We start from the raw sequence: 15,012 nt of genomic DNA, 5'->3' as shown, positions 1-15,012 counted from the left end.
GGGCAAGTAAAAGGGAATGGTTGATGCCTGGTAAAGCCGCTGCTGTAGCATGTTTAACCCTTGTACTACAGTCTGGGTGGTGGTATTGAGTGACATGCAGGATCTGCAGAATTACAGAGCGGAGGAGGCTGGCTTTCCACTCTGTGACCTGTTCCTCCACACGCTCATCAAACCAACCTGTGAATCACACTGGCTTATTGCTGTGGAGCTAGCCTTGAGAAGCAGCATCTTCTCACATATTACTGTCTCCCCCTATGTGTGCCTGCAAGGAAATGCCTGCTGTATTCCACTCAGCGTCAGGTGGAGGTGAAACGGCTGAAGGATGCGAAGACTATCTTCCTCACCTTTATCCTGCTTGATGAGTGTTCTGCAGCGCTCCGGCACTGCTCAAACTTCACATTGGTGAGTTACATTGTTTGCAACAAGTTAGATTGCACTGGCATTTGTATGCATCTCTATTGATCTTAAGTGATTATGACATTTGCTTTGATGTCCCAGTGAAGTTTTGTGTGCTTTAACAGATCTGCAGTATTTGCAAAGATTTTGTTTATGTTCTTGCTTCCCCAGCAATGCATTGATTTTCTTCTTAAATCTGACCTTTACATTGCCTCTCTGAGGGTTTCTTGCAGGAATTGAGATTAATATCAAGTACAGCCGAACACTTTCCACCATCTCTTAGGTAGTAGTTAGAAAGTAGAAACCTGCCACAACCATAACCCCTCCCCTGTCCCCTGGCTTCTATAAGGCCATTTAGCCGTATTCCCATGGTGAAAATCTAATTTTGTATTTTTTTCTCTTTCACACTAGTTTACATAATTTCAGAATTATTAGAATGTGGGGCATTAAAGTATATAGCGGGGAGATTTTACCTGGCTCATTAATAATGGGGTTCACAGTAATCCTTATGGCACTGTAACAAAACCCATTATCGACTTTGTGGGGAGAAGAAACGTGGCTTACTGGAGTTCACTTCCGCATAGGTATGACTGTTTCTCTTCCAGTCTGCGTGGCAAGTGTGCTAGAAAGCCTGCTATCATGGCAGTAGACTTCGCTGCAGACCTGGGTTACCCATCTCATCAGTACAGTCACTCTTATACAGTCATTATTGAGAAACAGAAGCATCTTAGTTGCATGTCTTAAGAATAAACTTTCCTATTGCACCACATAGGTGTCCTTTATGGAAGGTGATACGTTTAACACTATCACCACCAGAGGGACCTGGCCGGTATTTTTTCAGTATCTTCTGCTGTGATGACACATTGCAGTTTAATGTCTTCATTTGTGTGATAGGTTTATGATCAAAGTACAGTATATGTATTTATGCTATACGTAATTGATATTGATGTCCGTCCACTTTTTGGTATCAGGAGTACATTTTAAATGTCAAAACTTTATATATACTTTGGATATAATGTGGAAAATGGCTTCCTATAACGTAGCGCCTCATTGTCTGGAAATAAACGCCATACTTGAGAAAAGGTTTTTCATTTTTCTTTTTGCTACAGATTGCTATCAGTCACAGCCCATATAGCCATTTTTGGGCAGGGGATTAGAGTTGTAAACTTAGGTTGTGTGCTGCTGAGTGTTATAGGTAAGTAATGGAAATCTTGAGCCATTTTTGGTCTCAGAAAACAATGACCCTAAATAGGGAGTAGAACGCTTTAGTGTAACGGCTGGGCTCCAGCATGTTGTGGATTTCTTGCAGCAGAGCCACTGAATACTCTTTATGGTGGGCAGCAGCCTTTTCTGCAAGCAAGTGCTCAATAGAAGCCATGTTTAACACTGCAAAGGGGAGAATCCATTTTTCAAGCAAGATACAGGCAGAAAACTGTAGTACACACGCTGACATTCATCTTACATGATAATGCTTTATTATGGGGAATGACTTTATGAACAAATCAAATTCCATTACAGTAATTTTTCTTCACTTCCTTGATACATGGCAGTATATAAGTAGATTAATTCTCTGCTAAAGCTGGCATCGCAAAGGCGGCAGATATAGGACTATATGATATAGAACAGTAGGCAATTCGTAGCATATTCAATAATACACCCCTTAGCATGCTTTAATGGGGATGGCTTCTTAAAGTATTTCTTTTGTTCGAATATAATTTCCTTCACATTGCAAGGTCTTATCCAGTGTAATCCGTATTTTTCATCCTGAATATTGGAAGCCTGATTCTCTCTCCTCTCATCATATGTCATCCCCTACTGTGCATGTTTAGCATCTATTCAGCATCACCCCATGATGGTAGTGTGTGCAAAAAAAATTGTCCTTTTGAGTTTTTGCAAATGATACAGATTGTTGTTGCCTCCCATGGTAACCTTTTATTATGTAGCTGCTGTTGTATGGAATTTCTTGGAAAGCAGAGGACCCTAATAAGGAATTTCCCCTTCCACTAATCTCTCTATCTGTTCACACTGCCTGGATTTGTATTGCTCTACTTAGATACATATAGCGAAACCTTTAGCCTTCTCATTACCTGCGGACGGACATTTGTAAGCCCGTAAACTGCATTGAGGTTGAAGGTTATTGTTTCGCAGGGCAGGAGCGATCAATGATTGTTGATTGCCCCCTCTTAATCCTACCTCCTCTTTGAGTAAAGAGAGAAGTCAGAGTCACCTGCCATGTAGTGTTTATTAATGTCACAGTAACAAGCCACACTTGGGTGCCATCTCTACCCTTGGCAAGTACTGCTAAGCAGGAATTGTCTTGGCTGTGCATTACCTCATGCCTGATCTTGAAAGCTCTGAGCAATAATTTTTGTAGCCTGTCTCCTCAGATCTTGTAGATCTCAGAAAAATGTTACTGTAATGACTGTACTGTTACTATATAATTTCCTTTTTAAAGGTTACTTTTTTTAGGCGCTTTCTTGAGCCAATACACAAAGCATATAAAGCAACAGAGCCGATTAGAGTTTGCTATTCTAGTACTGAATCCCTAAAGTGTGGGCATTGTTTTATCAGCAGCTTTATGTGTAGTTGTTAAAATGCTGCTTTGCTTTACCTACCGACATCTTGTCATTTACCAATTATGCAGAATGGGGAAACGGAGGCTGGATCAATTACAGTAGTTCCCAGGAGAGCTTATTATAATTTATAAAACATTAGCAGATTAACTGCACCCACTCGTTCACGATAGTTAGCATTCTATATACCTTTCACTCCATTTGATCAAAGCTACTTATGGCCAAAACTGCTGTAGATTTGGCATTTGATTCCGTTTGACTGTTAGGGTTTGATCTGACCTATCTTTGATGAGACCTGTGCTTAGTGATTCAGGGGGTCTCTGTACACTTATTGTGCTTTATTTGGCAAAAATATGTTCATTTAACAAAAATGTTGTCTTGTTTGAAGGTTGTTGTCTACTCTTTACCTCTTGTACCTGCCATGGTAAAATTAAGAAGGAGCAGCACTTATGTAAGCCTAGCTTTCTTACATTCCATATGCATAGAAAATATGGGCTAATCTATAGGCAAATGGCACAAAATAGTGAATCAAAGGCAATTGGCCTGAATTTCAGGGCAAGACTGAAGAAAAAAAAACCCTAGTCCCAGATAACCCGGTAAAGATGCATTCACACATGGCAAATTCGTAGTAGAATTTTTTGTGACTGAACATCTGCTCTACATCTGAATGGGGATTTTTTGCAGCATGTGAATGGATTTTTGCAAGCAGCATTCAAATCAATGAGATGGTTGCAGTATGTCTACGTCAAATCTATCATGTGTGAACATATCTTTTAGGAGGTAAGTAGATGGTGAACGTCTACTTAGACAGAAATTATATGGCCTTCTACAAGATAGGCACTTGATACATTTTTAGATTCCCAGTTGCTTTCACATTGGAGGCGTATGATATGATGGAATGTGCTGCATTTTTACTTGTAGAGGTGTATATGTGAAATGCCAACTTAATTCTCCCTTAAATCCTTCTCTGAAAGCCTTGCAGTAACCCGTATCGCCAACAGCTCATTTATGCCAAACCTGTGTCTATGTGCAAGTGCATCTGAAGAAGTAAGAGATGAAGTAGATCATAACCGCCACGCTATCATTCTTCTCAAAGCGGAGTCCTACATGAGGCATTCGTTATTAAGCTATTTGCAAATTAACAAGATTGCTGTTGTATGCTCGCAGGACCTCTGCACAGTACCAGCTATGACCTGTCCATTTCTCCTAGCTCCTTGCCTACTAAGCAGCAATCATTGTTCCCTAAAAGGATTTTATTTTCTTGCAAATCCATTAGTGTTTTGGGTTTAGTCCAGATTAGGGGATTAGCAGATCTGGATTTTGCATGATTGTCCCTGCTGAGCTGGTTAGTGTAAGTATGCTAATGGTGGAAGCAGGGAAGCAAGAATTTCTTCAGTTTCTTGCCAGGCAAAATATGCCAGTCTTTCTTATGGACTTAGTCTTTCTTTCACTTCATTGGACTGTTCCATATCAGGAAGTATGCTGGTCAGAACTGGGGATTTACCTGGCAAAGTTGCTCATAATTTGTGGAATATCTGTTGGCTTTGACCAGTGGCTAAAGAGTTAATATGGCATTTCATGTAAGTGGTTTTGTGTTTGGCCCTTGATCCTAGTTTCTTTAACATATGTATGTTTTGTTTTATCAGTATGAAAAAGTACAATATTTCAATGTTCTGCAATGCTAGATCCCACAACGCAAGTTTAATTGGAAGCATTTTGATCTCATGATGTATAATGGGAACATTCACTTTGTTTTTCCAAATATATTGACTAGTCGATAGTTTACCCCAGTAGTGCAGTTTTGTATTTTGGTTTATTCCTGGAACTGAGAGCAAATATCTGAAAGTTTCCTTGAGTACACAAGAATGCCAGAGCTCATTTTAAATCAGTGGATCTCGGCCCGTTGGCCATCACTGGTCTTTACTAGGAAAAGTGGCAATACTGGATATGCACTTTTGCCTTGCAACACTGTTACCCTGGGTTGAAGTCCTTTCAGAGTAACACAAGCTCTTCCTACAATTTACAACCAACTTTCCCTAATACTGAGAGTAGAAAGAGGGGTGGGAGCTGAGAGACCCAACACAACCAGGAGCAGCGTGTGTCGGACCTACTGTAGGTCAACTCTACTGTACAATGGTAGGAAATATTTCATGAATGCCGTTAAGAAAAAAATAGTTGATTAATTTTGCATTTGGGAAGTAAATTAACATCAAATGTCAGTAGAAAGATGTCAATAACTTTATCTACATGTAGTGCTCGAAGTTTTAATATACATTTAATTAGAATGCCATTCCTGAGAGGCGCTTGCCTTGAAAGTGTTGCTTATTTAAACCACTCGCGTGTAGACATGACATGTGCATGGATGCCACTGAAAGTTTGCATGGATTGAATGGGGGTTTTTTGTACATATGATCAAAGCATCTCTGTCTGCAGCAGTTTTGAAGATCACTGTAATGTCTAGAAACGTGTTAATGTTGCCATAAGTGCCTGAAATGTAGTGCAGGTAGCAGGGTAATTACATGCAGAACACCATGAGTTGTTTATTAACAGGAATGGAGATGCATTCTTAATGCACAACCCATTCTCTCTAATCAGTGCACCCCATCTCAGTGTTCTTGTAAACCCTGTAATTAGTTGGAGTATGCTGATTGAGGCAGTAGAACACATCAGATTTCAGTGGATATGTCATCTGTTTTCTGAAATGATACTACATTTTCATCTTCTTTTGACCTTTTCCATTTATAGCAAGCATACATGGTTATGTGGGGCTCCTGTGGTAATGTATGCACTATATAAAACATTATACCATAATGACGAAATTGTGAGCAGCTGCATATCTTATTGCTGAGATCAGATATTTTATTAACAGATGTAGGAGGGTTGGGGACAACTTTTAGATGCGCACAAAGACTGGTCTTACACAAGTAGACTTGTACAGCAATCATCTAGTTTCCAACTTGATGGAGTATATAGGTATAATGGTCATTTCAATGTTTTTAGTGATTACAATATTTATCAAATGGACATCTGTAACTATAACTGTGCCACATGGCATTGGGAGTTGAAAAAGCTGCTACCTCCAGAATACAGGCTTTACTACAAAGTCCACATGTACCAGTGCCCAGAATATAATTGCAAGAGGCTTGGTTTGGTGATCTTTGTGTTAAAATCTCTTTAGCTTGTACTAAGATAAGCTTAGCACTCTAAATAGCAGCATGGTTTTCATTGATTAATCTTTTTCCAGTTTAACCCCATTTTTCCTGTTGGCTATAGTGCTTTTCAAAAATTGCAGATGGTAAGGCTTTGTAGAACTAGAAAATACTGACGCATGGGTAGATTCACACTGCGCTCTCCGGTGAGCTTTCCAGCAAGGGGTTCCGTTATGAGGATCCAAGAACAGCATTCAGTCAGAAACTGCTGACTCTGTTGTATCTGTGGCCCATGAGGCTGAGCCAGAATCTAAACTGCAGGGGATTACCATTGTTTTTTATATGCATAGTGGCTTGAAAAATGTAAATAATTTGTTTTATATAGCTCTAGAATATTTCACAGCACTTTACAAAGCAGAGAGCCCATGTACAGACAGAATCAGACATTACATACAGTATTAAACAAATAACCTAAATGAAAAGTTGGAGTGAGGGCCCTGTCCACAAAAGCTGACAATCTATGAGAGGAAGGGGTGACAGATGAGGTACAAGTACTTATCCAGCCATCTTATATAGATAGGGTAGTATAAATAATGCTTTGTTAGGTGGTAAGGAGCTCATATGTACATAAGTGCATGAAGAGATTTGCATTTGTTGGCGTTTCCTTCATTTGGAGGCTCTGACTAGTTTCCACCCCCACCCTCCCCTTGTTGTCCATTAGGTGTTCTCAAACTTCTTTCCAGTAGACTCTTGTTTCTATGGTAGCCTTTAGATTCTCCTCTAACACAAATGTTTATGTAACTACAGATAGTAACTTTACTGCCACTGCATAACTATGAATGCTGCTTGCTGTGTCCTACATATTCATCAAACTGAATGATTGAGATATGGATATATACCGTATATATTAGTTATTAAAAACCATGATGGGAACTATATTACACAAGCCTCTAATATGTTTTAGGAGCTAGAATTCTACCCTTTTCCTTCTGGGATGGTTGAGACCACCAGAGCTAATGATTTGGCAACAGCAGACACTTTGGTTAACGTGATGTCAGTCATGCAGCACCATAAAAAAACACCAGCGGGAAGCCCCATTCTTTTTCTGGACTACTCTTTTAACCTATTAACTAGAAAATGGTTACAACTTCCCTTCCATACTTAGGTTAGGAAGAGCTACTTTTAGTGCCAGACCTGCTGTGCAGACCACGAGCATAGATAGGGCTTCGTTCCAGTATATAATATGTTGCATATCTGCTACAGATTTTGCCAAGGCTTTGTTGCAGAAAGCTTTGGATTTGCTGCAGATTTAACCCCCTCTTTTGAAACCGTGAAATCCACTGTGAAAATCCACTGCTTAAATTGACGTGCTACGGACTTGTATACCACAGAGATGGTCAATTTACAATATGAATATTTTACACAGCGTGCGGACGAGGTTTCTTGGGTGTTCCACTGCAAATTCTGCAGAGTCTGAGAACTCCTTTAAGGCCGCATTCACATGGCCGGATTTGCATTGCGGAACCCGGAGCGGGTGTCTGCCTCCGGATTCTACAGCAAATACCAACGATAGCATGGTATGTAAAAGTGTTTTTTCCTGTACACGAGTGGAAGTCATTTGAGATTTCCACTCGCGGGGGAAGAATCGCTGCATGTTCTATTTTTGAGCAGATTCAGCAAGTGGTAGCATCCATTGAAGTCAATGCAAGCTGTCCAATCCACGGTCATTCCACAATGACATTGCAGAAAGGTCACGTATTCCACATCATCGCTAGGACCATCCACAGTACAGAAAAAATACAGAGAAGGCAGGTATGTGCGGATGCCAGCTGGGCTCAGGGTGGAATTCCTCTGCAGGCTCCCGCATGCAGAATCCAGCCCGGTCATGTGCAACCGGCCTAGGTTAGAGGAGCAGGTTTTCTTTTTAGCAAGAGGTGGATCTTTTTTAGCCAGAGTTGGATCTTGGAGAAGTACAAGTCCTTGAGGAAGATCTAGTAGGAGAAGTACAAGTTCTTGAGTAGGATCTATTAGGAGCAGTAGAAGTCATTGAGTAGGATCTAGTAAGGGCAGTAAAAGTCCTTGAGCAGGATCTAGTAGGAGCAGTAGATGTCCTTGAGGAGGATCTAGTAGGAGCAGTAGAAGTCCTTGAGGAGGATCTAGTAGGAGCAGTAGAAGTCCTTGAGGGGGATCTAGTAGGAGCAGTAGAAGTCCTTGAGGAGGATCTAGTAGGAGCCGTAGAAGTCCATGAGGAGGATCTAGTAGGAGCAGTAGAAGTCTTTGAGGAGGATCTAGTCTGAGCAGTAGATGTTCTTGAGGAGGATCTATGGTAGTAGGAGCAGTAGAAACCTTTTATTTATGTATTTCATTCTGTTTTGAATCCACTTTTGACTTTAGTTAAAATAATTGTATTAAAATCTGCCTTGTGTGATTTCGGCCCACTTTTGTATTATGATAACAGTCTCACATAGTTTATTTGGAGGGATGCAAACTTCTAACTTGCTCCAGTGAATACAGAAGCACTTAGTTTACAATAAGCAATGCTAGAAAGATGTACACTGTCCTGTTTCTATAGGAAGAGGGGACTGAGGTGCGCTCACAGGACCAGAGGGCATCAGGATTAGCAGGATACTTTTATTAACAGCAATGAACCTTGCGTTTCCGTTCCAGATTGGAACTTTCATCTGGCCTATTTGCAACTAACAGCGAACAGAGCGGTTAGTAAGTAGGCTGGATGAAGGTTCCAGTTTGGAACGGTGCTTTTCATGAAAGTATCCTGCTAATCTTGATGTCCTCTAAGCGCATCACAATCACCTTTTGTCTTTTTATCATCTTCAGCTGCTTGACAGAAGCTCCTGCTGGTCCGTGTTTGGGAAGCTGCTGCTGAGTAACAGGCTCATTTCAGTGTAGCGCCGCTGCACAACTTCCACTAGATGCCAATACTATCATCCTCTATGCTGTCTCCTGATATCCTCTGCATTATGGAGCACTGTTTTCTTTTATTTCAGGTTCTATGTATTACAATAATCATATAATATAGGACCGATCTGTGGTACTGAGCTTTTGTAGTCTAGAAAGTAATCCAGTAGAGTAATGATACGGACTCCCATGGTGGCCGAATGGCTGAAGAGTGTATTAGGATGCAGTTCCACCACTAACCAGCACGGTGTCCATGTTTATTGTTCATGTATTTTCTGCAGGTGTCAGTGCTTTTACCTGTGAACATTTAAGTCTTTTGCCAAATGCAGTAAAAGCACGCGCTAGCTTTGGCTGCACATTGACCATTACATGTGTTCGTCCCGTAACATACCTGCTTGTGTGGAGGGGTCACAGTAGTTTAAAGGAGGTAAACTGTATTTTTAGTCTTAACTGTATTAAATTAGGAAATGTGTGTTTTTCTAGCAACCTCATTTTTGATCTGACTTTAGTACTGGGCATAAATTGAATTATAAATTTTAACCTGATGATCCAAAGAAAATGCAAAAGATCTTAAGGGAAATATATTCATGGATATTCAGATTCGGTAAAGGAGAAAAAAAATCTTTGAGGCGATAACTTTTCCTGTCTGTTTCTTTCTAGTAGATGAGATTCTTTCATCTAGGGGGCTAGGAAAGGTCATTTCTGTCTATAAACAGTTATCTCTATTAATCAGAGTGCACCCTGTGAATAATTTAGAATGGCCCTCTGCTGCTGTTAACCATTTGAGTGGCAGGAAATTGACATTTTGTCATATCGTTATGTGGTTTTCAATAAGGACTTCCTTGTAGTGTTTTTTTGCAGATAGTGGCTTTTTACTGAACATGGATATTTTATGTTGGACTTGCAGTCTCTTCCCTGAATTCATATTCATAATGCTTTCAAACAGCCATGCAAATGGCCAAGAAAAACATAGTGGCAATGGAGTATACATAGACATTGGTTCTGGTTTATATAGCTTTGATAGCATCCGGTTGCTTAAAAAAAGGTTTTCTACTTCATCAGTATGTATATGTATGTATATATATATATATATATATGTGCACATTTCTAATATACTTTGTTTTTAATTCCTTTCTATTTTGAAAAACTAGATTTCGGTCATTACTTGTATTACTTGTTACATTCTGAGGCTGCAAATCTGTTCGTATCTAGCCCTGCTTCCATCTGAGAATTGGATAGCATTGTGACTGGTCTAGGCAATGATCAATGAGCAAACCGAGAGCCAAGAACAGGATTTTCTATGCAGGTGTTTGCTGGCTGTTGAAGGTGTCCATCATCCACATTTCATCTAAAGTTGATCAAAATGGAAACTTTCAATTAAAACAGATGAAACTTAATGGCAAATTGTTTCAGCTGACCAGTGAGAGACGGTCATTGGAAAGAAGTCAGGCATGATTGAGTTTCTTTATGCAAAAAAAGATTGAAAAATACCTCTACAGCGCCATCTGTTGGATGGCAGCATTCCTTCAATTCTTTGTGGATAAGTAAAGATCCTAAACAACTTTTTCTGTAAAAGAACTTTTCTAGAAAGATCCTTTGTAGTGTGTCTGGTGTCATTGAACATGTATGACCAGTTTTAACAACTGTAATGACCATATTAACTAAAAGTACATGGAACTCCTTCACCACATGATCGTTCTGATACTTCTATCTAATCTTTGTGGCCACCTGTTAATGTTAAAGGGGTTGTCCCGCGAAAGCAAGTGGGGTTATACACTTCTGTATGGCCATATTAATGCACTTTGTAATGTACATCGTGCATTAAATATGAGCCATACAGAAGTTATTCACTTACCTGTTCCGTTGCTAGCGTCCTCGTCTCCATGGTGCCGTCTAATTTCAGCGTCTAATCGCCCGATTAGACGCGCTTGCGCAGTCCGGTCTTCTCCCTGGTGAATGGGGCCGCTCATGCCGGAGAGCTGGTCCCGCGTCGGCATCGTAGCTCCGCCCCGTCACGTGTGCCGATTCCAGCCAATCAGGAGGCTGGAATCGGCAATGGACCGCACAGAGCCCACGGTGCACCATGGGAGAAGACCCGCGGTGCATCGTGGGTGAAGATCCCGGCGGCCATCTTAGTAAGGTAAGGAAGAAGTCGCCGCAGTGCGGGGATTCGGGTAAGTACTAAACTGTTTTTTTTTTTAACACATGCATTGGGTTTGTCTCGCGCCGAACGGGGGGCCTATTGAATTTTTAAAAAAACCATTTCGGCGCGGGACAACCCCTTTAAGTTTTCTCATTCACTGACAATAAGCAAATATCTTGAAGATGATGAAAAATAGAAAAAAGCACAATAGAAAGTTGTAGAACTTTTCATTTATTCAGCCATCAATATTTTCTTATAGAAAATAGGAAAACTCTTTTAAAGGGAATGAGGTATCAGGAGAGGACTTATTTTAAAAATCTAGTTTTTATGTTAAACATAGTTTTTTTCATATTTAATGTCACAATCTGTATTAAAAATTTTTTAAAAATCCTAAAATCTTGCTGTGCTCACACTGACCACTAAGTCTGACAATTCATGTTCTGTAGAGAAAACTTTACAACCGTCATCTCATTATCACAGACAGGATTGCATCTATATATAGATAACACAAAATCCACCATTCACAATAGATATACTAAGATATCCACCTTGGGAGGCCACTGCAATCTATCTACACCCCACGATTACATTGTGGGGTGTAGATAGAGAGACCCCTTTTACTGTCTAACATCTTAGATGCCGTGGTCACTGCTGACAATGGTATCTTAAGTGCTTAAATGGCTGGGAATGGAGTTGTCTCCGACCCTGGCCATTGCAGGTAGTTATCAGCTATATCGACAGCCGTGACCTGCTGTGTATAGAGCGGGCTTGGGTCCAGAACTTCTTCCGTACACTTCTCTGCAACTTGGCAGAGGTCAGGAAAAGTTAGTTTCCAAGACCGTTTATTCAGAAGAACCCTACTGTTAGTTAAAGGGGATTTGACAATCATTGTCCACTTGCAAAGCTGTGGCTGAATGCATGCTATGGATTACATAGGCTTGTAACGATGGGGCGAATCCTCTCATTGTGTGTGTGCGTTCACCAGTTGTTCACTAGTTAGATTTTAAAATGTTTAAAAACAACAAAACTGTGAAGCATGCCCAAATAGGTAGTGTGACAGAGTTCCGAACTCATTAGATCACTTGTGATTCCTTCTGAAGGCATGATCTATTGCTGGTATGTAATCTTTAGGTCCTGTTTAAATGGCGGAAAAATTGTGCATCAAATACTTAGCAGATCCACGTTCCATTACTTTCATTTGGCTTGGATTGTAAATAGGGTCGTGTCACTTCTGGATGTAAATTTGGCACTATATCTACGTCGATTTGCTAACTGAAAAGGGTACATTTGTGTGCGGATTCATGTGGAGGATCCTCTGCAATTTTTGACCTTACTTAACTACTGGAGCCATGGACAGCTGTTTAAAGATGCCTCGGCACTCTGCAATGAGCTGCTCCACAACTTGTCCTCTCTTGAGTGACCGCTTTAACAGTCTGGCTGAATATTTAAGCTGTTACTCAGAGCTGAGGGAAGAAGCTGTGGAGCCACTTTTTGCATTAATGGAGTGCAAGGAAGCAATGAGGAAGATGTCTGCCAACACAATAATCAACGCAACTCTTTATTATAAAGGTACCTTCATATGGGACAACTGTTGGGCGCATAAGAACAGCCATTCCACTAGCTTTACGGGAGCGATAATCATTCATCATTCAATCACAAGAAAGGATAGATTTGTGTTTAACTACAAGTAAGCTATAAATGGCTTCAAGCAGAGATCTTTAAAACCAATCTTTTAATGGCTAACAAAAACACATGATGTTTTAGCGAGCTTTCGGACCTCTCAGCATTCTTCCTCAGGTGTTATGAAGTAAGAGGCATGAATATATATACACATACTTATCACAAGGCACAGACATGGATGTGATTAATTTGCACTTGAAAGGACACTACAACAGGATGGGTAGAGAAATGAATAAATACTTAAATAGTCTACTGATAAAGATGGAAAGTTTGATGGTCCCTGAAATAGTATTAGGGGGTCACCAGGCCAGAGTATTATATGTGTTATAGATGTCTCATACTTCCCAGTCAAGCATGAATCCTCGTAAGGAATTTAGCCCTCTACTGAAAGTGTCAAAAGTTATAAATTTATACTCCTAAATTCTCATGTGGCTTTGTGATTTAAAATTGCCCTGAGGTATAATAACTTGCATGTGTTCTATGTTGTGTCCGTGACTAGAGAAGTGCTTAGCCACAGGTAAATCTGTCGGTACTGGTGTATCTTGATGCCATCGGAAGCTAGGGTTTTGACAGGGCTTGGATGTAGCAACGGCCCTGTTACACCCCTAGCTCCCGATAGGGTGAAGAATGGAAGTCCTAGCACTGTGTGTATTGCTTTAGTGCCTGATCTGGAGGGTTAGTTTTCCTATTAGGCTTACTTATGTAAGCCTCCAGACCAGGCACTAGAGCAATAGGCACGCAGCTGTGCTCCCTGTGCTTCCTTAGCGGCCCGTGGTGGCAGTTTGTTGCAGCCGCTGTTGCGGCTGTCTGCTCCGTTCGGCCCCGCTAATGCCCCGGTCACTCACTATTAGACAGCGCTGGCACTGTGCTTGAGTTGCCAATGCCGCCGCTGCTCACACAGTTCGCGCTTTCCTCCTGGCGTCAGGGATTGAAGTGAACGCCGCTCCCAGCCTCGCCGCACTGCACTGCTCAGCTGGCGCTCCATGCCTCAGTACTGTCCTTACGCGCCTGTGCATCTGCCAGAGTCACCACTCCCAGCCTTAGAACGGCAGTGCCTGCTGTGCTCTGGCGCCGTGACTCCCTTCATCACCGCTGTCCCCTACCGGGTCAGAAAGGTACTTGGGGCATTAAGCACACCCCTAGGTAATCAGAAGCTGGGGGCGTGAAAAACTTTTCTGACAGCTGTATTATGTCACCACCCCTTATTTCCGGTGGTGACATAATACACCAGTACCAAATCTGTCTTTCTCTCTTTAATTGTGTGGCGATACGATCTCATCCTCGCTTTCAGTTTTTGTCCGAATTCTCCAAATTTAATATTTTTGATTAAAGTGAAAAAAATGGTAGATGGCTATAGGTGTTTGCTATATTCTACTTTCATAGTGAATCTAAAATTGTCTCCCAACCAAGAACTTGTTTTGTACTATCCAGGCAGGTAGTAAAGTTGATGCTAGTTGAAACACTCATTCTTTATAGAGACATTCTCATGGTGTCATCGCGCTCCCCTGTCTGTAGTCTTAGCTAATTTAAGAAACTGCAATTGTTTGGAGACCTTTATTGAGGTGGAGGTGGTCGGCTTTATGAAGAAACATTAAATAAATCAATAAAAATGAATAAAAATAGGTGGCTTGTAAAAAGGATTTAACATGTTCCAGAAAAGGGTTAGCGCATCACTTCACACAATGCGTCATCTCTGATTATTCTGTATATATCTATAAAAAAATCAATACACATTACTTCTTGTTCAAGGCTCCAGATATAGTCATTTTGTTTTATTTACGGAAGCGCTTTATGTGGGACATTAATTCAGCGATGAAAAATACTATCAGCACTGGAATTAGTTCAAACCTGTTAGTACCGTTTCTTGTTTTTGTGCTATATAAGTAATATATTTGGGAATTAGACATGTGATTAAGGTTGACATTTTATCATTTTTTACTTCTTTGGGCCTTAGTGTCGCAAAGTATATTAAAACTTCACCATTGCGGAAGGCTGCCTAATATTGTGATATCCATTCAGATTATATCTGTGCATATAACTTAATGTTATAGTGGCTTCCCTTTGTTACGCAACCAAGGTAAGCCTTAAATCTTAGCCAAAACATGGTGTTGGACTGCTTGTTTTGTGCGACCAGTGCAGTTGCACAGGGTGCTGG

The 15,012-nt window shown here is 40.8% G+C and overlaps 1 protein-coding gene across 1 annotated transcript in view; it reads left to right on the top strand.

Moving 5' to 3' along the window:
* Nucleotides 1-15,012, top strand: part of SND1 (staphylococcal nuclease and tudor domain containing 1) — a 572,988-nt gene that overhangs the window by 417,849 nt on the left and 140,127 nt on the right. The window lies entirely within an intron of this gene.

The sequence above is a fragment of the Eleutherodactylus coqui genome, chromosome 2 (genome assembly GCF_035609145.1).
Source record: "Eleutherodactylus coqui strain aEleCoq1 chromosome 2, aEleCoq1.hap1, whole genome shotgun sequence".
Taxonomy (NCBI): Eukaryota; Metazoa; Chordata; class Amphibia; order Anura; family Eleutherodactylidae; genus Eleutherodactylus; species Eleutherodactylus coqui.
This window is presented reverse-complemented; position numbering and strand designations above follow the sequence as displayed.